The sequence below is a fragment of the Pantherophis guttatus genome, chromosome 8 (genome assembly GCF_059756535.1).
Source record: "Pantherophis guttatus breed Tessera chromosome 8, ASM5975653v1, whole genome shotgun sequence".
Classification (NCBI taxonomy): domain Eukaryota; kingdom Metazoa; phylum Chordata; class Lepidosauria; order Squamata; family Colubridae; genus Pantherophis; species Pantherophis guttatus.
Genome location: NC_142070.1, coordinates 26,733,302 through 26,759,650, shown reverse-complemented (window position 1 = coordinate 26,759,650; position 26,349 = coordinate 26,733,302). Strand labels below are relative to the sequence as shown.

Genomic DNA, 26,349 nt, shown 5'->3' with positions numbered 1-26,349 from the left:
GAGTTCTAGAGTCAGCCTGTCCATTTCAGCACAAGTCAGTACCTTATTTATTATCTCTTCTTCGGTGGGGGTGGGTCTCTTTACTTTTCCAATTTTGCGCGAAGGCCAATCTTGCTGCCGTTAGTATGTGCAACATTATATATATTGTTCCTTTATTATATTTATCTTTTGTAATACTCAATAGAAAAAGTTCTGGCTTTAAATCTATGTTTTGATTTAATATCTCTTCCAGCCATTGTTTTATCTGCTTCCAAAAGTCTCTAGCTTTCGGGCATCCCCACCACATATGGTAAAAAGTTCCTGGCGTTGCCTTACATTTCCAATACATTGGTGACCATCCAATGCATAACAATAGGCTGTGTAGGTTAAATAATGTTTTACTTTATTATAAAGGTGGTAATTTATAGATTTTATGTCCACTGCATATTGGCATGTTCTAGTATACATCCAGATAACTGAGCATGAAGCCTTTTTAAGTAGAACAGAACATAAAACCCCTTCATTCAAACTTTATCTGAATAAGGTCAGCCATTTTTTTTTGTTTCCCCCCTCTTCTCAGCTCACCTACTTTTCTTTTGCAGTTAAATCTTCATTGATTTTCTTTATATGATCACGTTATCCAGTGGTGGGTTCCTCCCGGTTCGACCTGGTTCGGCCGAGCTGGTAGCGGTGATGATATGATGTCACCAAACCGGTTCTCTTTGTTCGGGAGCTGGGCCCTCCAGCCCTCCCCCCACATTATTCTTACCTTTTATTTGGCCCTGCCCCCAATCTATTTGCTGCCTTCTGAGTCCCAGCTGATCGGCTAGAAGGAAAAAAACTGTTTAAATTCTTGCCGTAGGGCTTCAAAGGGCCGCCCTGATCAGTGTTAAAAGGCAGTGTGGTGGTAGACCAGTGCACTCAAAAAAAAAATGAGTAGACCGGTGCCTCCAAAAACAAATGAATAGACCGATGCCTCCAAAAACAAATAGGTAGACTGGAACGCTCCAAGAACAAATGGGTAGACTGGTACAGCTCTGCAAGCAGTTAAAAGCCTGGAAGACCAGTACCTCTGCTAAATCCTAAAGAATTGTCACATGACCATCAAACCACACCCACAAAATAAGCCACACCCACAGAACTGGTAGTAAAAAAAATTAGAACCCATCCCTAACATTATCTCAATGTACACATGTTTGTATTCAGTCCACTTTGAGTATCTATGCATTATTGACCTGATTTTTTTTTACTGGACTTATTCTTAAATTCCTCATTCTCCTACATTCAATTTATTTTTATGTTTCCCTTGGCATACTCAGCTCTCACATCCATGTAACAAAAGTGGCAGAAACATATCCTTATACAAAGCTCTATTTGTTAAATTTCCTCTATCAATTTTCCATCTTCAGTAATTCTGTGGTCACATTTTCATGTATTTGCTCTATTTTTTCTTTGCCATTTATGCATAAGTTGCAAATGTTTACTCTGTTTTCCTAGTTAAACACAACAACCTGTCCTTGATACATTAATTTATACAGTCTGTCTAACATTTTCTACAAATTGAGGACCCAGTTGTGGGGGCAATAAGCTGACTTTGTATAAATATACAAAAGGATGAAGGCTATTGCTTAGCGCATTGTAAACCTCCCTGAGTCTCCGGAGAAGGGCGGCATATAAATCAAATTTTAAAAAAAATAATAATTCAAGTTGTCAGCCAACAATTAGCATTGTTTGCATAAAAAAGCACTTGTACTTTCCTTTTTTTCCAAGCTCCAGGATAAATTGGGTGTTCTGGAATCTATTGTCTGTTTAAGTTCTGGTATATGTTGATTCCACCTGTTGGAAGAAATATCCATCTGATTCAGTTCCAAGTGGGGAGAAAGACATTTGAAACAGGGAGGCTGGTGGAAAGATGGTTTAATGGTGAAGCAGAATCACCAAGCATGTGTGATTCTGGGTAGCTGACCACATGGAGTGGAAAATGAAAGGTATTTATACCCTCTCTTGGCCTTTGAATTTGAGCTTCCTGTTCCTGTGCCAAGAGCATGTATTCTATTGGTTGCTGTCAGACTCCCATGGGGCCTTGTGGGGTCATGTTTGTCTTGAAGTCAAGTTTGGTTGAACCTTAGGCTCAGACTCAACCCCTCCAAGACCGAGTGGCTGTGGATACCAGCATCACCTGATCTAGCTACCCCATCACTTTTGATGGGAGGGGAACTACTTATTCCCTCTGAAAAGGCTCGCAATCTTGGCATCCTCCTTGATTCACGGCTGTCCTTGGTGGACCATCTATCGGGCGTGACAAGGGGGGCCTTTGCACAGGTTCGCCTAGTGCGCCAGTTGCGGCCTTTCCTAGACAGGGATGCCCTCCGTACAGTCACTCAAGCTCTCATTGTCTCTCGGATGGATTACTGCAATGCCCTCTACATGGGGCTGCCTTTGTGGTGCACCTGGAGGCTCCAGCTAGTCCAGAATGCGGCCGTGCAGGTTGTTACGGGAGCTTCCCGTTACTCTCGTGCAACACCTCTCCTGCGCGAGCTGCACTGGCTGCCGGTGGCCTTCCGGATCTGCTTCAAGGTGCTGGTATTGACCTATAAAGCGCTACATGGCATGGACCCGGGGTACTTGCAGGACCACCTTCTACCAGCCTCCCACCGCCCTGTGCGTTCACATAGAGCTGCCCTCCTCCGGGTGCCGTCGGCCTGAAGACATGACTGTTCCAGCAGACTCCCTGATCATTCTACAAGGTTTTAAATTTGGGGATTTTAATTTTAGATTGGTTTTAGATTTTATTGTTATTGTTTTTTATTTATGTGAGCTGCCCCAAGTCCTTCGGGAGAAGGGCGGCATATAAATTTTAAATATAAATAAATAAATAAACAAATAAATAAATAAATAAATAAAGTAATGTGGGGCTTGATTGTGCCATGTGGTAAACTCTACTGATAGATAACCCTATTATGTCCTGGAGGGTCATGAGACTCATGTCTTAATCCCATCACCCTGGAGCTGGAGGCCTTTTGTCTTGTAGATAAGCTGGCCCAGTCTTTCTCAATGGGCACCAAATATCTGTTGGGGGCAGGGAGCTGCAGGGAATTGCTCTTTATCTTTAAAAACATGTTTCTCCTTTTCTCATCCAGTGAAATATAATATTCTGCCTTTTTAATATTTCCTAGAATATTTAATTCTTCTAGGAGAGGGGTGGGTGCTAACTTTCTACATACCTATTCTATTTATTCTCTTTTGCTTATTGGTTTTAGGTACCGTGCTGGTTTTTTTAAAAACTTGTAAGCAGAATCTATGTTGACTTGGGTAGCCTTATAAATTAAATTATAAATATAAATAAATAAATCCGAAGACAAAAAAAAATACTATTATAAAACAACAGTATTCAGTCATTGGTATTTCTTCCAAGCTATACCAAATATGTTCTTTTTCTTGGGGGAAAAAAAGCACCTTTGGGACAACCATGATCTGGATGACTGAGAATCTCCATGTCAGCGTTCCAGGAAAACCCCAACTCCAAGTAAAGACGCGGAAGCAATCATTTTCCAAAGTCCTCTTTACTAGAATAGGTAAACTGGCACATCTGGGAAAACCCGAATCTGAAAAGCCCGGGTTTTCCTTCAGTAAGTCAAAGCTCCCAAAACCATCCCCTTTCTCCCCAGTCGATCACATGATCCAATCAACGTCCGTTCCATCTCGATCCAGCCTCCTGACCACTCCTTTTTTTTTTTTAATTTGATTTATATGCCGCCCTTCTCCGGAGACTCGGGGCGGCTCACATTACGTTAAGCAATAGCCTTCATACTTTTGTATATTTGTACAAAGTCAGCTTATTGCCCCCACAAACTGAGTCCTCAATTTACCTACCTTAGAAAGGATGGAAGGCTGAGTCAACCTTGAGCCTGGTGAGATTCGAATTTACAGTAATTGCAAACAGCTGGTGTTAATCACAATGCTATCAGTCTGCTGAGCCACCAGGCCCTAGCATCCTTCTCCAGATGCTGGATCACCCTGACCTTGACCGACAGAAAGAATGCTATTATGTCTACTAACCCCCTCTCCTAAATCCCCCCTCCTACTTTCCCACACATGAGGAGATGGCAGCATTGAAGCTTCCGGCCTAATGTGGCTTCCAAGGCTGACATTCCATAGACTTCCAAGCTGTAAAATTTCTATTCTTTTCTTAGATATCATTAAAGTAACACCTTCCTAATTTCCTACTCAGAGAAAATCCTAATTATTCTTACATTAAAGCATTTACAACTATTCCAGCCTCTATAATCTACCCAATAAATAATATCTTCCAGATGCCAAAGCAGGATCATACTTTTTTTAAAAAGAAAGCTTGTTTTAGGAAAGCTCAAATATATGCCTAGTTTTAACACATCAGTTTTAATGCACATGGTGCAGAGCTATGGTTGTGAGTACTCTGAATCCTAGCTAGGTGATTAAAAGTAAAAAAGCAATGCAACTGCTATTCTCTGATCTTCAGGCAACTGTAAGGGTATCATACAAAAGAACATGAACTGGCCTATCTCATCCCAGAGTCAGGATGTTGAATAACAAATGATCAAAAAGCAGTTTTGAGTAAATCTTAGGAATAGCATTTAACTACAAGATTAATACAATATGAAATTAGTCTCCTAGGGATATAAAGTATGCACTAAATATGCAAGTGCAGGTTGAGGACACATCATAAATGCTGAATTGAATTTCTGCACTTAGCAGGAGGTTGGGCTTGATGGTATAAGTATCCTCATCCAATTCTGTTCTTCTATGATTCTGTGAGACAGGTCTTTTTAGTAGTAGTATTTTTTAATCCAGCTAAGGGATGGAATAGATAAATCAGCAATTTATATCGATGAACTGGAGTCATAAACCTGGTTACTATAGTCAAGATCTTCATCTTCAAAAGGTTTTCCCTTGTGAATTTATTTTATTATTTTTTAAATTTATTTGCCACCTATCTCGCCGTAGGGCATGGTAAATTTTCCTCCTTACATAAATATTTAAATTCCTTAGTCATGCACAATCACTTTCCATAATTTATACTGACTCCCAGACTGAAAGGTTTCTTTCAACTATTTAATTATTGTTTAATAGAAATACGAATAAAAATGGAACAAAACTTGCAAATGCAAATACAATAAAAAAAGTAAAATAACAATACAAAAATCTAAAATACTAACGCAACTGTGATAAGCTAGAAATTAGCAATGCATTTGTTATTAATCCTTACACATGTCTGAACTCTGAAGCAAGTGTTGGGAGGAAGGAAAGCAATCTGTTTTCTAATTTTTTCCTTTGATTTTACCGACAAGGAGCATGAGAACAGACAGTAGTTTTGCTTTTATAGGACAGAATGTTAAAAGGACAAGAAAGAGTAAAAACAGAGTTAACATCAAGGAGGGAAGTCTTAAAACTTGCAGGAGGACACATCAAGAGAATTTGGGGGAGAAGAAGCTGAGTAACGGGAAAAATTGACTGGCAGCTGGAGATACCATAATGACTAAAAGGACAGCTTGTGCAACTGTTGGAATTGTACCAATGGTGAAATTCAGCTGGTTCTATCCGGATCGCAGTTTCTGCCTGGATCATAAAATGTTGAGAATGGAAACCATCAACCTTGCCCTGTCCCTATCCTGTCCTGTGATCTCTGTTTAAATTCATATAGTATATTTAAATTGGATTATTTCAGCTTTAAAAGCAACTCTTAATTGCTCTGTCATCTCATCACCCTCAGAAAAAAGATGGACCTTAAATATCCTCATATCTGACCAACATATCTTGTGGCTAGAAGACAACTGTGATTTACAGCAATATATGCAGCATTCCTTCTATTGTATGATTTCATATCTTTTTTTAAAATTATGGTCATTAGACAAAACAAGACAAAAAGATTAACCACTACTTTTAGTTAAAATATTCCATATCTTTGTTCTCCATATCAGGTTTTAAAAATATGCCAGCAACACTTTTTTGAGATGTTTAATTAGAAATTTAATGAGTTTCTTTTGGTTTTCTCATCTCGGATTTCATACAAATGCTACTTCTGTGGTTCCATATTAGGTTTTAAAAATATTTGAGCAACACCTTGTTTTTGAGATGTTTAATTAGAAATTTAATAAGTTTCTTCTGGTTTTCTCATCTCAGATTTCATACAAATGCTTCTTCTGTGGTTCTATATTAGGTTTTAAAAATATTTGAGCAGCACCTTGTTTTTGAGATGTTTAATTAGAAATACAGTGAGTTTCTTTTGGCTTTCTTGATATGGAATGTGGACCCCTACTGGAAATGAGGATGGGTCAGTGGTAGATTCCAAAACTTTTACTACCGGTTCTGTGGCGTGGCTTATTTGGTGGGCATGGCTTGATGGTCACGTGACTGTGGGCATGGCTTAGTGGTCGCATGACTCTGGGCGTGGCTTGCAAAGTCCCTGGGACTTTTCCTGCACAGCTTTTGCCACAGCAGGCATCAGCGGCAGTGGCAGGGAGTCCCGGAACTCCCTGGGACTTTTCCTGTGTGGCTTTTGTGATGTCTGCCTCCCTTCACATGTGATACACATGTGCAGCAGCCCTGGGAAATGCACTCGCCCTAACGCAGCACTGCCATTGCTGCTGCCCCTCTCAGCCCCATTGCAATGGCTCCATCTCCCCGAAGGGCCACCTACCCACCCACTGGCAGGGCCGGGCCGGAAGTGGCACATCTCCCGTCACAGGCTGCATGTGTGTCCTCAGAAGGCAAAGGCATGGGGGACTGCTGGGAAGGCCACGTGGAAGGCAGGCAAGCATGCCAGGCTGCAGGGAAGGGAGTAGGCTGCTAGCTCCTTTCCCTATGGCCGGGCAGCCCTGACATGCTTGCCTACCTTCCATGCACCCTTCCCGGCGGCTCCTTGGCCAGGCCCACCTGCCTGCCTTCCTCCCCCCCCACCACCTCTTTTTTCGGCTGCTTACCTTCCATGGTGGCTGGTCCAGAGCGGTCCCCAGCCAAAGGTGACTGCTGGGAAGCTTTTTCTGAAGGCAAGCTGCTGCCATCGCCGCCTTGTTCTTCGCGTATGTACATCCCATTGGACTTGCAAGGCAATGGGATGTGCATGTGTGAATAACATGGTGGCGACTAACATGGCGGCCGGGGTGACTAAGTGGCGACTGGGCGACCGGTTCAGGACGTGGCCAGCCAGCCATTGCTACCGGTTCTGCGAGCAACTAAAATTTTTTACTACCAGTTCTCCTGAACTGGTGTGAACTGGTAGCAAACCACTACTGGGGTGGGTGATGAAAGGAATGCTGGGAGATCTGGGATGAGCCAGATATTTCTGTGGTAATTGGTATGGGCAGTTATGGTGGGAAACAAAAGGCAATTTGCTCTCAGGGATTGCATGCCCTGTGTTTGTTACCAGTGCTAGGCTCCAGCCTTCTGTGCTCAGTCCCAATTTCCAATCATCATTAATTCCATCGGTGGCTGTGGCTTCTGGCTATTTTTACTGAATGCCAAGTCAGTCTGTAAGGAACCCTCCCATATCAATGACTTGAGGACTGATCTGGCATGTATTACCAAAACTGGTTGGATCCTGAGGGGCAGGATCTCCATTTCTGAGTTGTGCCCAACTGTCCCGGTATTGATTTCCCTGAATCTCTCTTTACTTACTCTGTAACATTAGGTACAATAACTGTCTGGTTTGGCTCTGCAACCAAACAAGACAAACAGATTTCAATGGATAATTAGAACTGCAGAAAAAACAATTGCTACCAACCTGTCTTTAATTGAGGACCTGTATACTGCACAAGTCAAAAAGAGGACTGTGAAAATATTTACAGACCCCTCACATCCTGGACATAAACTGTTTCAACTTCTGCCCTCAAAACGAAGCTATAGGGCACTGCACACCAAAACAACTAGACACAAGGACAGTTTTTTCCTGAATGCCATCACTCTGCTTAACAACTAATTCCCATAACACTGTCAAATAATTTACTAAGACTGTATTACTATTATTCTTCTCTTCCTTATTAGTATCTATCACTTCCCACTTATTATTATAACTATGTTGCTTGTATCTTTCAATTATATTGCTTTTATTTGTTTCCTAATACGATTTAATAGCTTATTAGTAACCTTGACTATCACTAAGTGTTGTATCTTTTTATTCTTGATGAATGTATTTTAATATCCTTATATACACTGAGAGCATATACATCTAAGACAAATTCCTTGTGTGTCCGATCACACTTGGCCAATAAAGAATTCTGTTCTATTCTATTCTATTCTATTCTATTCTATTCTATTCTATTCTATTCTATTCTATTCTATTCTATTCTATTCTATTCTATTTCTATTCTATTCTATTCTATTCTATTCTATTCTATTCTATTCTATTCTACAAAAAGTACATTTTGCAAAGCTCCATTCAGCCCATGAAAGCCTTTTATGGCCCTCAAAGCTCTTTTAAAAATTCTCACTGAATTGTACTTTTTAATGTGACAGAAATATTAATTATGTTATTCACATTTAATTGGCTTAATTGAAAGGCCAAAGCAATCTTCTGCTTAAGGAAAGTTGTCTGCGTCTGTAGATTAACAGATGGTTAGTAGTTTTCTCTAATCCCTTTCAGAGTCAGCTTTTGATATGGCTACAGTTTCCCACTACATGGGAAACATTAGTCCATTTTTACAAAATATTAAAAATGAGCTTGTCAATCATATGATTCAAAAATATGATGTTTATTATATTTGTGAAATGTAATTTCGTCTATTCTACTTACACGGTAGGCTGTGTAGAGACTGATTTCCATAAAACTCAAACAGCGCGTGGTATAATGTGGAGTTTATCTGAGTGTGCATATTTGTGCCTGCTAATCAGAGTATGGTAGGAGGAATACATAGTGATAAATTTCAGATTAATCTGCACAGAATTTATGTTGTATTCTATTCTCATTAGCCAGTGCAAAGGAATGCTTCATATATTTTCGTGATAACCATATTTATTGTACTTCATGCAAGTGGTTAATGAAGATTTTACTTGAAGTTACAAAAATTGTTGGTTCCGAGTGAACTCAATAAATTTAGCAGTGGAGAAATGCAGGTATACCTTTTGTGATGAATTTATTGCTTATTTGATCAAAGGATCCAATTTTCTCCAGGTGGAGCAGTAGAGCAGGAGTCTGGTTTTGCCATAATCTGGATCCAGAAAGTTTTAATTTGATGCCTGCCTCTGGACTTTCCTAATGTCCCAACCCAACTAGCTACTTACAACACTTGGTTGACCATACCAAAGAGACATGTACCCAGGGTTATCCAAGTAGCCAGCCCTGATATTTACTGCATGACTGGAAACAAAATCAATAAAAATTTGAATATTCTTGGAGGTATAGTATCTCCTTTGCTGATCATGAAAGTCTTTCTGTATTTTATCTGAAATCTCAAAAATATTTTTGTAATGAAGAAACTTTTTTCCTCGTGTATAAATATTGGAAAGAACTTTTCAGTGGGCTAATCTGGAATTTTGCAAGCTAATGAACCTTGTCTATGTGATATTTCAAGCAGGCCATCTATTTAATACTGCAAAAGCAATGTTACTTCCTTTACTGCTAAGCAGTTAGATGATTTCAGTGTCCAAAAATTGCTCCCAATAGCCTAATCCATGATTTCAATTAATGACTGTTAATAATAAAGCTGAAAAATCTGCTTGGGAATTTTATGCTAAATATTAGCTGGAACAAAAATCTCCAAAGAGGAAAAATGTTAAAAACGACATTCCAAACAACATGGTGGGGAAGAACATAAAAATAACGTGCAATAGAGAAGGCATAAGGTAACAGACAGCAATAAAGCATGGAATAAATTGCTGCCTGGAAGGGACAAGGTTTGAGACCATTGGAAATGTCAGAAACACCCACATCATATAGCTACTGTATGATGAGAATAGAGTCATGCTGCAAATGGCTGAGAATGAAATGAATAAGGGAGGCTGTTTAATAAGCATAAGATGACATATTCATCTTATGTCCAGTTCCCTAGAGGTTAAGTTTCCCATAGCAAGTGGCTTCCTTCTATGGGTCACTTGGTATTAAATTGGGAGTTGGTAGTCTGCCTACAATGACTTTCAGAATAAAAACTTCCTAGGGATTTCGAATTGACCATATCTTGCTTTTGAGAGGATTATATTCACATTTTACCTCAGCAGATGAAGGCTGTAGAAAAGAACTGAGGTGCTTCCTGCAAGGCAGGCAAAGGGATACTCTGCATTTTGTGAAGGATATTGTGGCTGAAAGGCACATGGATGAGAGATTCAGACTGCTGATAATTCTTCTGGAGGATAGAGAAGTCTTGAGATTACCAACATACTGTATATTTTGAATAACTGTTTTGTTTTGTGAATCAAGAACAGAATTGGAGCTTTTTACAGTCACTTGTGATTAGCTGGGAAATATGGGTTCCATCATGGTCTGAGCCATTAATGTAGCCTTTCTAAAGGACTCAAAATTTGATTTAGATTCACTTTTTTAATCACCTTGAATTTCCTTTTTAATACTTCTCAGAGTGCAGAGAAGAGCAACACAGATGATTAGAAGAACTGTTGCAGGAATTGGGTATCTAGTTTAATGAAAAGACGGACTAGTAGTGACATGATAGCAAACATATGAAGAACTGTTGCAGGAATTGGGTATGTCTAGTTTAATGAAAAGAATGACTAGAAGTGACATGATAGCAGTATTCCAATATCTAATGGGCTGCCACAAAGAAGACGGGTCAACCTATTTTCCAAAGCACTTGAAGGCAGGACAAGAAGCTATAGAAGGAAACTAATCAAGGAGAGAACTAACCTAGAATAGGGAAAAATTTCCTGTCAGTGAGAACAATTAATCAATGACAAGACTTGCCTCCAGAGGTTTTTGGGTACTCAAACACTGCTCTAACACTCTTTTAAAGAAGAGATTGAGGGGAAGAGAAAGAGGGGGGAAGATAGAGAGGGAGAGGGGGAGAGAGAGAGATAGAGAGGGGGGCGAGATAAAGAGACACACAGAGAGCTATACAAAGAGACGAGGAGAGAGAGAGACAGAGAGACAGAGATAGAGACAGAGAGGGGGAGGGGGAGAAAGGGGAGAGAGAGACATAGAGAGAGATACAGAGAGAGGTGGGAGGGAGAGAGACAGAGATAGAGATACAGAGAGAGGGGGGAGAGAATGGGGAGAGAGAGTGGGAGGGAGAGACACACACACACAGAGATACAGAGAGAGGGGGGAGAGAGACACAGAGAGGGGGGAGAGAGAGGGGAAGATGGAGAGGGGAGAGAGAGGGACATAGAGAGTCACAGAGTGAGAGAGATACAGAGAGAGGGGGGAAAGGGGGAGAGAGAGAGAGAGAGAGAGACAGAGAGGGGGAGGGAGAGAGAGAGAGAGAGATGTCAAAAGGTTTTGTGGTTCCCGGTGTTAAGAACCGGTTCTCTTCCCTAATGACTAGCTGGATAGGTGTGGCGGGGGGGGTGTCATGTGACTGGATGGGAGTGAGTGACGTTGAGCTGGCACATCCTCCCAGGATTTGTGGCTCCTGGTGTTTTCTTTTCTGTGGGAAACAGGTCCAAATGGCTCTTTGAGTGTTTAAAGTTGCTGATCCCTGGCCTAGGCTATGGAATTTTTGTTGAAATCAGGACATTGGTAATTTGAAACATCTTCTTTAGATTTTTTTTTTATTTTGAGAGACATCTAATATTCATTAGATAGCAGGGAAAATGTTACTTGTAGAGACAAGAAACATGGTTTAGAGAATATCATCTTTCCCTCCCATTTTTTTCCTACCCTTAACATATATAGAACTCAACTTTATAGAATTCAGCATAGTTTAGATTTGGAATGCCCAGATTCTGCAAGCCCAACATTATTGCCTCAAAGTTATATTTATAAACATTGTAGTTGTAGTTTGGAGTCTTTTTAAATCATTGATTAGCATTGAGCTATCATTGGAAAAACAAGTCTCTATCCTGGATAAAAGCAATTGGTCATAAAAAAAAATAATCTGAGTCATCCAGTTTTACCAGGGCTTTCTTATGCTCCAAATCTGGGCAGGTGTCAAAATTAAAGCTATTTGTTAATGCCTTTCTTGATGCAATGAGTTAAAAAAATTAAAAATGTATATAGGTCTTGAAGTCATTTGGGTTCTTTTTCCATTTATTTGCTAGCTAGATTCTGTTTGCTTGTACTCAGCCAAATCCCTAACCTGGTAAAATATGGACATTGCATAGGTATGATAATAGAAACATTATTAAGCAAGACATAATGTTCAGTGGACAGTGTTGGCACATTTACTGTGCCAGATCTGCCAGGCCTAGCATAGACTGATCAAAATTATTCTTAGTACATTTGCCTTTGATTATATAAATGTCACCCTTTTCTGATTTAAAAAATGTTACCCATTCCAACTATTTTTCTGTTCTTCTTCTGTTCTTCTGTATATTGCTCCAGGGTAATTACCTTTCTTGGGAGTTTGTTGGACTATCATCCTCCCAAATCATTTTTATGAAGAAATTTGTCAACAGTAATCATCAGGTATCTGAAAAAAAGTGCAATGTAGATGAATGCCTCCTTACAGACTGAAGCAACTGGGCAAGGAGCAATATATATCACACCACACAAAAAGTGTTGCATTATTCAGACCTACTCAGACTTAAAGGCAGGCACAGCCACACAACTCTACGTATTAATGATTTACCTGTGGAAATGGTTAGCATCAAGTTTATGGATATGCAGCTAACGAGTAGCCTAGCTTTGTCACTCAACAGTGAGACACTGGTGAAACGGGCTCAGCAGCACCTACATTTTCTGTGTTGCATGATAAAAGTTCATCTTCCTTCCCCTGTCCTTACCACTTTCTATAGAGGGATGATCAAGAGCATCCTGTCATATTGCAATACTGTCTGGTTTGGAAGCATTACTGCAGGTGTGTCAAATAAGTTTGTTGAGGACTGAATTGTGTATGGTAATCACTACTTGGGCCTTGGTCACAACAGTTTGCTTTTCTACCTAACAAGGCTAATTACCAACAAACCTTTATCATGATGGAGCAGCTTCATGCTGAGAACCTGCAGCTTCAGCAGCAATTAGCTTTGTTATCTGCACAGATGGCTCAGCTCCAAGCTCCAACTGCAAACCCTCCCCGTAGATATACTGTATATATTGTAATGGTTGGGATTTGGTACTAGGAGTGGAGGAAGACTCAGTTCTAGCCTACCCTTGGTTTGGGATAATCATTCTCTCTCAGCTCAACCTAATTCACATGGATGAAATTGTAGTGGAAAATAGTGGGTATTACCTATTCGATTTACGAGTATAATTGAGCCCAAAATTTCTGTTGGTAAGTGAGACTGTTTTGTCACGACCTTTCTTGCCACAGTTGTTAAGTGAATCATGTTAATCTTATTAAGTTAGTAACATGGTTGCTAGATGAATCTGGCTTCCCCATTGACTTTGCTTGTCAGAAAGTTGCAAAAGTTGATTACATAACCTTAAGACACAACAACCATCATAAATATCAGTCAGTTGCCAAGCGTCTGAATTTTGATCACAAAACAATTGTGTCACTTTTTCCAGTGCCTTTGTAACTCCAGTTGCTAAATGAATTATTGTAAATCAAAGACTACTTTACTAGTATAAAAATTAAATATCTATCTAAGAAGAGTAGAAGAAAATAGAACTGACAATAGGTATTTATGAATAAGAATAAGAATAAGAATAATTTTATTTCTATACCGCACTTCTCCCGAAGGACTCAGGACGGTGTACAGCCTATTAAAAGCACAAGACAAACATCAATTAAAATTATTTAAAATTATTAAATAATTCAGCTCAATTTAAAACCCCAGAAATTTAAAACACCCAATTTAAAATTATTATGTTGATAGCCCGGCCTGGCGGAACAACAGGGTCTTGAGTGCACAGCGAAATATCCAGACCTGATCTGACCTGAAATCTGGAAGCCTGGAGCCAACAAGATTTCATTGCTTTTTGTTCCTTCATTTCCCATTGTCTTCCTTTGCAAAATGCAAGTGTAGGAGACAAACAGATTTAGCCCAGATTATCATGGATTAATTTTTGACTGGAACATCCCAATTGTTAGCATTGCTGAGGGCTGATTTGCTGCATGTGAATATAATTCTAACATATTTTCTGGGTTTTACATCAACCTAGACCTTATCCAGACTGAATCATACCCAAGTGGGCCAAAGTATATCCTCTTCTAGCATTTTTCTGTTCTAAAGGCAGTCTGTTACTTATGAACCCTGTGAAGCATATTTTCCTAATTCCTTAGATTCAGGAAAGCCTGTTCTGAATTTAAAATATGATATTAATGGTGGAAAATCTGATAATTAGGCTCTGTAAAACATGTGGTGAGCAGATTAATTAATTTACACAGAAATAGTTTTAATTTCCATCAATACACCATACACTTCTACCCAGTGATTATATAACACCCAATGACATCAAGAAAATTAGCATGCCATCATATATGCGCCTGTAATTCAGACATTTAACCCAAAATAGAGCCTAACTCATCTGCCTAAAGCTACAATTTATTCCAGAATAATTTACAGAATAATTCAGCTTTTTTATCGGATAGGAAAGATTCACTCCCACACTTTCTCTTCTCCAAACATCAGTTCTAGCTGCCAAATTTGGAACCTGTCCTTCTTCCCATCCTGTCAAAATGACTCTTTAGTTAACAATTGCCCAGTATTGAAACAGTGATTATTTATATCTTGTCTGTATGTTGTAGCTGCCATAGTTCACTAAGCTAAAACGAGCGTGAAATCATTGATCCAAACCTTGAAGCGCAAAATTATCTCTGTAATTGTTAGGTGTCTTAGCTCTCTTCTGAATTTGTAATATTTTCTTGGGTCATTTCCTCATTAGCTACCTAAATATATTCCTGGATCATGTAAGACACCAGGATAGAAACCAGGACACATTGAGTTCTAGTCACATTTAAGGCATGAAAGCCAGCTGGGTGAATTTGGGCCAGTCACTTTTTCTCAATTCACCTTAGTTCTCTTCACTTCACAAAAATGTTGTGGGAGAAATTGGAAGAGGAATGAGTATTAGATAAGTTTGCTGCCTTTAGTTATTTATAAAAAATAATAAAAGTGGGATAAAAAAAATAATAAAAATGGGGACAGATCAGTGGTGGGTTGCCCCCGGTTCGGACTGGTTCTATAGAACCGGTAGTAAAACCGGCGGGAGGCTCCGCCCAATGACCCTGACGTCATCAGAAGCGATCTGCACATGCGCAGAAGCAAGGCGCACGCACAGAAGCAAGGTGCATGCACAGAAGCAAGGCACATGTGCTGAAGCAAGGCGCGTGCGCGCGATCCTGTTGTAAACCAGTAGTAAAGGTAAGTAGAACCTACCCCTGGGACAGATGTTAATATTGCTGCAATGATGGTTATAAGTTGCTAGAACAAAAATGTCCTCTACATCCTAAAAATTCCATAGAATCAAAATTGCTTGCCATTTTTGCTTTATCTTGTCTTGTTTTGTTTTGTATTTATTGTATATAAAAATTCAAATATTCAATGCCTGAAACCTGAAAGAACAAATGGGTTAGCACGAAATCATTTCACAGGCATGCCTACTTTTCTTCACTAGCCCTTGATATAATCTATCCAATCTAAGTCTTTGCCCAACCCTAATCTTTGCAATTAGAGAAGCTGTTCATGGACTGTTGCAGGACTGTTTATTTCCTGTTTCTTAATTAGTATTTTGTAACTGTTTAGAACAAAATAACGCATGAAGATGAATTCCACCACCCAAACCTACTGGGTTACCAAGCACAGTCACACTGTGTATGGATCAGCCAAAAGTAGGCATTTCCGATTGCAGCATCCTGAAATAATATGAAATGTGTCCACAGTTGAGTTCTATCAGCACGCAAGGAGAAGGAGAAATGCTAAAATCAGCTATGATTCACTAATAGGAATCCTGCCCTAGTTGAAATACTGTAGGTTAATCTAGGCAACCATTTTGGGCTGTGGCATTACAGGTCGTGAGGAAATCCACTGCATGACTCTTTTACAAAGATGTGTCCATTGTCTGCTGCATCGGGAAACAAGCCATAATGCTGAATGCTGCAATGTAGAAAAAGCATGAACAACATGTGCCATTGCACAAACTATTCCTAGACTCCAGAATCAAATGGCCTTCATTTGATGGAACTTCAAGAACTAGTAAGTTTTTTCAGTGCCACTGTAACTTTGAACAATCACTGATTGAATGGACATAAGCCAACAATTACCTATAGAAATAATAGATACAGGAGTCCTCAACTTATGACAGAAATTGGGTCCAGAATTTACATTGCTAGGCAATGCTGACATAAAGGATGACTAGGTTGTTTAGTGATGGCAATCCCTGCAGTCATAATTGCCATTATTAACTGAATTCCATGATTGTTAAGAGGCCATCTCCTGCCAGCTTTCCATAACCAAGTCAGTTGTAATTATCATTCATTCAACACCATTGTAACGTTGAACAATCAATGACTGAATGGTCATATGTTGAGGACTATCTGTAATGTAAATCATTGCTATTGAGTCCTCTGTCCTTTTTACTTCTTTCATGTCTTTCTCCCTTTTATCTGTCTTTTATTCCATTTTACAATTTAACTGTTTTGATGTTTGCTGATGCTTAATAAACATAACATTGTATTTTTGCTAGGTGTACTGAGTGGTATACAGTATGTACTTGCTTTGCCCTGGATATAGGCATTGATTGAGAACCTGCCAGGTGCAATCTAAACTGAATATTACCACTGAAACCTTCCAATGATTAATTGATCATCTTGATTTGTAGAAACCTCATAGAAGACATTTTCTCAAAACTGAATATAAAATTATAGAAATATGTGTCTCTGTTGATAAAATATGTGACATCCCATAAATACCTTCTAAGAAGGCTTTGTCTTCCATGACTTCCCATCTCACTTCACCTGGTGTAGGAGCCCTTAAAGAAGGTATCCAAAAAAGGCTAGGATGTTTAAATGTTGACTACTGTAGAAATAGGATGTTGAACTCAATCATTTTCAATCATTCACTCTCAAGGAGAGATGGTGGATTTTGGCTTGATGTTTGTTTGTTTGTTTTGTTTGTTATATTGGAGAAACATAACTTTCTTCTTCATTAGAGTCAAACACTGCTTACTGTATAATTGGGGAACAAAGCACATTTGAGTAAATCCTCTGCTTGAAATGTAATTTAATTATAATTAAAAGGTTAAATTTTACGGATGTATCTTGAAAACTTTACACTTTACTGTTCCCTTGATTTCCCTTACATTAAAATAATGGAGATAGTAGAGGAGGATATGTGGTACATGGACACTAATAGAGTTATTGTCTTCACTTTCTGCTCCCAGATATTATGATAAGTACGCTTCATCAGCTATATGCAATCTGCAGGCCTATGCCAGAGTACATGAAAAGAAAGTGGTATAGGTCTTGTAGTTTGGGTGTGGAAAATGAAATGTAAGCTTTCCTTTACTTAGTAATTGTAATTTCCTTTGCAAGTTCCAAGCTTTGTGGACATCTAAGCCTTCCATTTCACCTTTAACCTCTCCAAATGGATTCCATTTTATCTACTTGGATGGCCCTTAATATGCTGCACAATGACTGATTCAGGCTTCAAGCTGATAGAAGTTATACATACTACAAACTAGTAAGGAGATAAGAGAACAAGAATGAAAGAAAGGGATTGGGAGAGGAGACTAGAAGGACAAAAATACAGCAGTGGAGAGCAGTAGAAACTGGAGAAATAAAGCACCCTGAAGAATGGGAGTGATGTATTGTCTGAGAGGATATATTGTCTAACTGTCTCAAACCTTAATGGAAATGTGACTTTTGGACCTTCTCTTTGCTCTAGTCCTGTGATGGCGAACCTATGGAACGCGTGCCACAGGTGGCATGTGTGCCACACGTGGCACGCTGAGCCATATTGGTGGGCATGTGAGCATTGTCCTAGTTCAGCTGCAGTGCACCTGTGCGCCAGCTGATTTTTGGGCCTTCCGGGCCCACCAGAAGTTGGGAAGCAGGCTATTTCCAGTCTCTGGAAGGCCTCGGGGGGGGGGTTGGGAAGGCCGTTTTCGCCCTTCCCAGGCTCCAAGAAAGCCTCTAGAGCCTGGGGAGGGTGAAAAACAGGCCTACCAGGCCCGTCAGGCCATCATGTGCAAAAAGTGGGAGGGAGCAAGTGCATGCACGGGGGGATGGGGCGCATTGCACTATGGGTGTGAGCACACATGCATGCGACCCTACTCGCGTTCCCCCCGCTTTTGGCACACAATGGCAAAAAGGTTAGCCATCACTGCTGTAGTCCAAAAATTGTCCATCTGGTCCCAGGAGATGGCATTGCATATATACATACATACATACATACATACATACATACACACACACACACACACACACACACACACACACACACACAGTGGGGCAAAAAAGTATTTAGTCAGCCACCAATTGTGCAAGTTCTCCCACTTAAAAAAATGAGAGAGGCCTGTAATTGTCAACATAGGTAGACCTCAATTATGAGAGACAAAATGAGAAAACAAATCCAGACAATCACATTGTCTGATTTGGAAAGAAACTATTCTAAAAATACAAGTTACAGGTATATTAGTAATACATACATTAGAGAGAGAGAGAGAGAGAGAGAGAGAGAGAGAGAGAGAGTATTTCCTATTTCTTAAGCACCAATTTCTGTCAGACAGGGGCTCTTGGTGATAAAATTATCACCTAGAGGAAAGCTCCATTTTGAAAGAGCCTTGTATCCTTCCACAAAATCTTATGCAATTATTTAAATAATTCTATCACATTACAGTTAGCTGTTATCCTTTCTTTACTTGGATTCCCCACTAATAAACTGTTTCAACTTCTTCCCTCAAGATGATGCTATAGGGCAGGGGTGTCTAACTCACGTCATCACTGTGGAGTCACATGACATATCGGGACTTTTTTCCCCTTCGCTAAACCGGGTATTGGTATGGCCAATGTGTAACGTATCTAGCCCGTGGTCCAGGAGTTTGACAGCCCTGCTATAGGGCATTGCTCGCCAAAACAACTAGACACAAGGACAATTTTTCCCCCATGCTATCACTCTACTAAACAACTAATTTCCACAACATGTCCTATGCCCTGGGATGTCAAACCACCTACTAGGATTGAATTATATTATCCTTCTCATCTTTGCTATTACCCATTTTCTTAGCTTCTTATGTCAATAACTTCGATGTTTGTATCTTATGCTTTATATTGATTGCTTTTATTAGTATTGTATTATGATTTACTGTATGTTGATTGCTTATTTGGTATCCTATGACTATCACTGAATGTTGTATCTTATGATTTATGATTATTGTATTTTATGATTATGTTCATAATTTATCACTTGTTGCTCGTATGTACACTGAGAGCTTATGCACCGGAGGCAAATTCCTTGTGTGTTCAATCACACTTGGTCAATAAAGTATTCTCTTCTCTTCTCTTCTCTTCTCTTCTCTTCTCTTCTCTTCTCTTCTCTTCTCCTCTCCTCTCCTCTCCTCTCCTCTCCTCTCCTCTCCTCTCTTCTTCCCTTCCCTTCTCCTCTCCTCCCCTCCCCTCCCCTCCCCTCTCTTCTCCTCTTCCATTCTGCTCCATTCTTTCTGTTCCATTCCATTCCATTCTAATATTTACTCATGGCTTGTGCCAGAAAATATGTATAGGCTGCACTTCACAAGGACACACCATTTGTTTACTTCACAAGGACACACCATTTGTATTCCTAATATTTGCATCTCTTCAGCATACAGTATTTGCATCCATAACTAAACAAGCACAACCTCTGCTTGTAATGTAAACTTTGCCAGCTCTTCTATGTACAAACTGCATTCCTTGCTTTGATCTTTTTGGCGAGGCCTCAACATGAATCTGACAAAAAGCTCATTTCCTAGGGCAATAAGCTATGTGTTCTGCAACAGCACTCCTTAATCCTTGATCAGAAGGAGCATTCATGGGTTTCTGGAGGAAGGCCCCTGGAAATCTGATATCCTATTTCTGTAGTGTCCAATCTATTCATGATTAGCATAACATGCTCAATAGCCTGTCTTCTTTACACTATTATTTTTTCCTATAAGTTTTTCTTCTTTTCCCAGGTAGTTGTATAATATTTTTTAACATTATAGTTTTATTTATTTCGTGTATGGCAAAATAAAACATCAGTAAATATATATATATATATATATATATATATATATATATATATATATATATATATATATATATTATATTTATATTATATATAAATTATATTTATTTATATATCAGTCCGGCCTGGACTGATGGGGTAGTATATTTTAAATTTTTTAAAAAACTTTTTTATTCTTTTGTGTATATTTGTTGTTTTTGTTGTTTTTAACAGTCGCTTGATCGATTGTTGTTGTGAGCCGCCGTGAGTCCTCGGAGATAGGGCAGCATACAAATTTTATAAATAAATGAATGAATTTATTTATTTATTATTTATTTATTATTCGAATTTCTATACCGCCCTTCTCCTTTCGGACTCAGGCCGGTGAACAGCCAAAATAAAAACATTTATACATAAATACGATTAAAAATAGATTTAAAATAATTAAATTTGGCCCATAGTTTAAAATTTATCAATTTAAAATCCATATCAAAATTTAAAACCAACCATAAAATCAAGAGAGACCGGCTAACTGAAAGAGATGAGTTTTTAGGGCCCGACGAAAGGTCCGGAGGTCGGAGATCACTCGTATCTCTGGGAGTAGATTGTTCCAAAGGGTAGGTGCCACCACAGAGAAGGCTCTCCTCCTGGGGGTCGCCAGCCGGCATTGTCTAGCTGACGGCACCCTGAGGAGGCCCTCTCTGTGGGAGCGAACTGGCGGGTGGGAGGCTATTGGTGGCAGAAGGCAGTCCTGTAAGTACCCTGGCCCTAAGCCATGGAGCGCTTTAAAGGTGATCACCAACACCTTGAAGCGCACCCGGAAGTCCACCGGAAGCCAATGCAGCTCGCGCAGGAGAGGAGTCAAATGGGAGCGCCCAGTCGCTCCCATAATCCCCCGCGCGGCCGCATTCTGCACCAGTTGGAGCCTCCGGGTGTACCCCAAGGGGAGCCCCATGTAGAGAGCGTTACAATAGTCCAGACGAGAAGTGACGAGTGCTTGAGTGACTGTGCATAGGGAGTCCCGATCCAGAAAGGGGCGCAACTGGCGTATCAGGCGAACCTGATAAAAAGCCTGGCCACGGCCATCATATGCCCTTCTAAGGACAGCCGTGCATCCAGGAGGACACCCAAGTTGCGGGCCCTTTCCGTGGGGGCCAATGATTCACCCCCAATAACCAGCGATGGCGTCAGCTGGCTATACCGGGACGCCGGCAGCCACAGCCACTCGGTCTTGGAAGGGTTGAGTCGAAGCCTGTTTCTCCCCATCCAGGCCCATCACTTCCAAGGCATCGTTGGGATGGTCTGGGGTGGAGATGTACAGCTGAGTATCATCAGCGTACTGATGGTACTCCACCCCAAAACCACGGATGATCTCACCCAGCGGCTTCACATAAATGTTGAACAGGAGGGGCGAGAGGACCGACCCTTGTGGCACCCCACAAACAAGGCGCCTCGGGGTCGACCGCTGCCCCCCTGTCAACACGGATTGCGACCGGTCGGAGAGATAGGAGGAGAACCATCGCAAAACGGTGCCCCCCACTCCCAGTCCCTCCAGCCGGCGCAACATGATACCATGGTCGATGGTATCAAAAGCCGCTGAGAGGTCTAACAGGACCAGGATAGAGGAGTAACCCCTATCCCGAGCCCTCCAGAGATCATCCACCAACGCGACCAATGCCGTTTCCGTGCTGTACCCAGGTCTGAAACCGGACTGGAGCAGATCCAAATAGACAGCTTCATCCAGGTACTGTGGAAGCTGTCGCGCCACCACACTCTCAACAACCTTCGTAATAAAGCGAAGGTTGGAGACTGGATGATAGTTAGCCAAAACAGCCGGATCCAGGGATGGCTTCTTGAGGAGAGGCCTCACCACCGCCTCTTTCAAGGCGGCCGGCAGGACACCCTCACTCAAAGAAGCGTTGATAATTCCCTGGAGCCAGCCTCGTGTAACCTCCTGGGAAGCCAGCACCAACCAGGAGGGACACGGGTCCAATAAACATGTGGTGGCGTTCAGCCATCCCAAGATCCTGTCCACGTCCTCGGGAGCCACAGGATCGAACTCCTCCCAGATAACATTCTCAAGGCCTGCCTCAGTCATCTCGTCTGAACTAACCCAGTCAGTGGCCAAGTCTTCCCGAATCTGAGTTATTTTATCATCCAGATACTGTACAAAATCCTCAGCTCTGCCCTGCAAGGGGTCCTCCCGCGCTCCCAGATGGAGAAGGGAGCGGGTCACCCTGAACAGGGCGGCTGGGCGGTTATCTGATGACGCGATAAGAGCGGCAAAATAGCTAGATTTCGCCACTTTTATCGCCACTAGGTAGGTCTTAATATGAGACCTTACCAGTGTCAAGTCGGATTCGGAACGACTGGCCCTCCAACCACTCTCTAGGCGTCTTTTCTGGCGCTTCATCTCTCTCAGCTCCTCGGAGAACCAAGGAGCTAAGTGAGTTCGGTGCCGGGTCAGAGGCCGCAAAGGCACGACCCGGTCCAAAGCCCCGGCAGCCGCACTATCCCAGGCGGCCACCAGGTCATCAGCCGAGTCGTGAGCTAGAGTTTCAGGAAATGGCCCAAGCTCCATCTGGAACCTATCAGGATCCATCAGGCGCCTGGGGCGGAACCACCTGGTCGGCTCCGCCTCCCTGCGACGGGGTGCGGCGGTCAGAAAGTCAAGTCGAAGGAGCGAGTGGTCAGACCATGACAAGGGTTCAGTATCTATATCCCCTATATCAAGGCCACTCAACCACTGACCAGAGACAAAAACTAAGTCCAGAGTGTGTCCCCCCATGTGAGTAGGGCCGTGAATTACTTGGGTCAGGTCCATGGCTGTCATGGAAGCCATGAACTCCCGAGCTACCTCAGAAGTTTCACCAATGGATGGCAAGTTGAAATCCCCCATGACCAAAAGTCTGGGTATCAGCCGCCACCTCAGCTATAACATTGAGGAGTTCGGGCAGGGTCGTCGCCACGTGGCAGGGAGCCAGGTATGTGATCAACAGACCCATCTGCACCCCACGACCCCACTTCACGAAGAGGGACTCACATCCGGCTATCTGAGGCACAGTGGTCTCCCTCGGATCAAGACCCTCTCTTATAATGACCGCCACCCCCCCGCCCCTGCCCTGAGCTCTCGGCTGATGAAATGCACGGAAGCCTGATGGGCACATCTCCACGAGGGGAACCCCCCCCCTCATGGCCCAACCAGGTCTCCATAATACCTGCCAGGTCCGCTCCCCCCTCCTGAATAAGATCACAAATGAGGGGGGCTTTATTTACTACGGACCTGGCATTACACAACATCAGCCGGAAACTCGGGCCCTGAGACTCTAAGCAGCCTGAGGAACGGGAAGAGCTAAGGGGACCGGGGCACGCAATCGCTCGGAGATAGCGAGCGCGTGCCCCCACCACATGATGCGGCCCCCTGCTCCCGCCATACCTGCCCCTCCCACTCAGCGTATTGATGGAAAAGCCCTCAATAGAGGGCATTCTAACAGTCCCCTTTCCCCCAGAGTCCGTACCCCCTATGGCACCATTAACAACAGGACTGGCCTCCCTCCCCACCCCCCTCCCCAAACCCCTTAAAAATTTACACAAAGACAATTTTAAAAAACCCCTCACCCCCCTCTTTGCAGCATGCCACCTCTCGGGATTCCAAAATCCGTCATCGAGGTAGGCCCTCGATAACGTGGGGGGCCAAGCCTGCGAGAGGGGGGAATCTCACAGACCAAGAAGCTCCGCTGCTGTGTACATCTTGCCACAGGGATGGGGTGACCTTCCCCTAAAGGGTCCATACAGAAAAGTCCGAGGGAGAACATAAAAAGACAGGAGCCACAAAAGGATTCAAGACCCAGTCCACTGTTCTCTCACAACAGAGGCCAAGTCCGTCTCCAGGTCGACACAGTCCAAGGGGGGAGGAAGAATAAATCATACCGCCCTCTCACAGTGGCTTGGCTCGATGGTCTACCCCCTTTACTGGTGAGATGGAAGTAATGGTTCAACTTGCGCACTTGGCACCCATAATATAGGTCCAAAATCCGCCCTCTCACGGCGGATTCGATGATCCGTCCCTCTGCCAGCAAAGTGTAAGTGTAAAGTGCAGGTGCCGAATGATGGTACAACAGAGACAGTACAGCACCCAGGATATAAGTCCCCAATCCGCCCTCTCACAGCGGTTTGTCCGATGGTCATTCCCCTGCCAGCAGGTACAAAGTGCAAAGTGCAAAATAGCTACTGCCATCCCAGCTCAGCCCGTGGGGCTCAGAGCCCAAGTCACTCTCTCACAGTGGTTAGGCTCTTGGCTGGTCCTCTCAGCTGGTGGGATGGAGTCATATACCAGCTCCTGTTCAGATGATATTAGTCCTCCAAACAAATAGGGGAAGGGCTCAGGTGGAATAAGCGAGCTATTTATGTCAGCGAGGTGAAGCCAAAAGAGGGCGCAAGTCCGAGAAGGGCGTGTTCCAAGGGGGGAGAGATGGAAAGAGGGGGGGGTTACACTTTAACCCCCCCAGTCCCCGAGGGCACTCTAAAACACCCCAGTGGAGACCCCCCTCGATAACACACCCAATCCTCGTCTATCCTGGCTCGAAAAGATGGTCCTCGGCCACACTAGCGCCCCTCATCAAGGCCATGGGGCGCTCCTCTCCCCGCCAGAGCCAGCCGGAAGTCTTCGCGGTTGTTGCCCTCGTCGCCATCCCCCACTGCCGTAATGAAATCCCGGCAGCGTCCCTGAGATTTTTTAGGGAACTGGCAGCCCCAACAGCCACGACAGCACCTCAACAAAGCCAGAGCCTGGGGCAGTGTCCACGTGGTAGGCGCCCCCAGCGCAATGCCACCGCCGCCGCTTCCACTCCCAGCGAGCTCCAGCTGGGGAGGAAAACCGCCGCCCCGCTGCCTCTCAGCTGTTCCGAGGCTTCCGAGCCTCGCCGACGCTGTGCTCTCTGCTCTCTGCTCTCTGCTCTCTGCTCCCACCACGATGTTCAAGAGGGAGCAGAAAGCCATCCCCGGAATGGGAAGAAGTTCCCCCAACTGGACCCGGGTCGCCAGGTCTTCAGGGCGACCCTCAGAGGGTCCCAAAAGGTAGGTCAGTGCTCATCCTCACGCCGCGATCTCAGCTAGCGTCACCATCTTGCGCATGAATGGATGAATGAATGAATGAATGAATGAATGAATGAATGAATGAATAAATAAATAAATAAATAAATAAATAAATAAATAAATAAATATAAAAATTATATGGACAATACAGTATAGGATAGTGATGGGTAACCTTTTCTGGACCAAGTGCCCAAAGCACGCCCAAAGCGCGCCCAAATCCCCAAATGCAATGTGCGTGCAACCCCCACACATGCACTCCACCCCTGTGCACGTGCACGTGGCCCCTGCACACGTTCTGCCCCCCGCACATGTGTGTGTCCTGTGTGCCCTGCCCCCCAGGCGCATGTATGGGTGGCCCCTGCACGAGCCCCATTCCCACGCATGCATGGCAGAGACCTAAAGATTACCTGGTCGGTGGGAGGTATATGTGCATGCGCAGCAGAGCTGAACTGGGGTGACTGTTCACGTGCCATCAGAGAGGGCGTTGCATGCCACCTCTAGCACATGTGCCATAGGTTCGCCATCAGGGGTATAGGGGATAATACACTAAATTAAGACAAAACCATAATACATTAACATTATTGTGATTTTTGTGCATTATAATTTTGTATTATCTTCTGTTATTTCAGTTACCATCAAGGCAGTTGTCAGGGGTAAGTGAGAGAACTCTTCGTCTGGCCAGGGAGGCAGGAATACGTGAGTATCAGTGGAAGAAAACACTCTTTGATATTTTTGATGGCTTTGCACCTTATGTAAAGAATAAATTACTGCCAGCAACATCAATAGCACCTCCCTCTTTTTCTTTTTTCTTGAACATACACAAGTTTGGTCCCACTTTCATTATTTCAGGTTCCCCTTGCACATATTTATTTAATTTATATGCTGCTCATCACACAGTTCAAAGGGGACTCTGGGTGGCTTGCAATATAATACAATGCCCTGGTGACGCGGCAGACTAAAGCACTGTTATTAACATCAGCTGCCTGCAATTACTGCAAGTTCAAATCTCACCAGGCTCAAGGTTGACTTAGCCTTCCATCCTTTCTAAGGTAGGTAAAATAAGGACCCAGATTG

The 26,349-nt window shown here is 42.6% G+C and overlaps 1 pseudogene; it reads left to right on the top strand.

Annotated features, from left to right (window-relative positions):
• Positions 1-25,296, top strand: part of LOC148112573 (uncharacterized) — a 39,088-nt pseudogene extending 13,792 nt beyond the window's left edge.
• Positions 25,297-26,349: the final 1,053 nt, after the last annotated feature.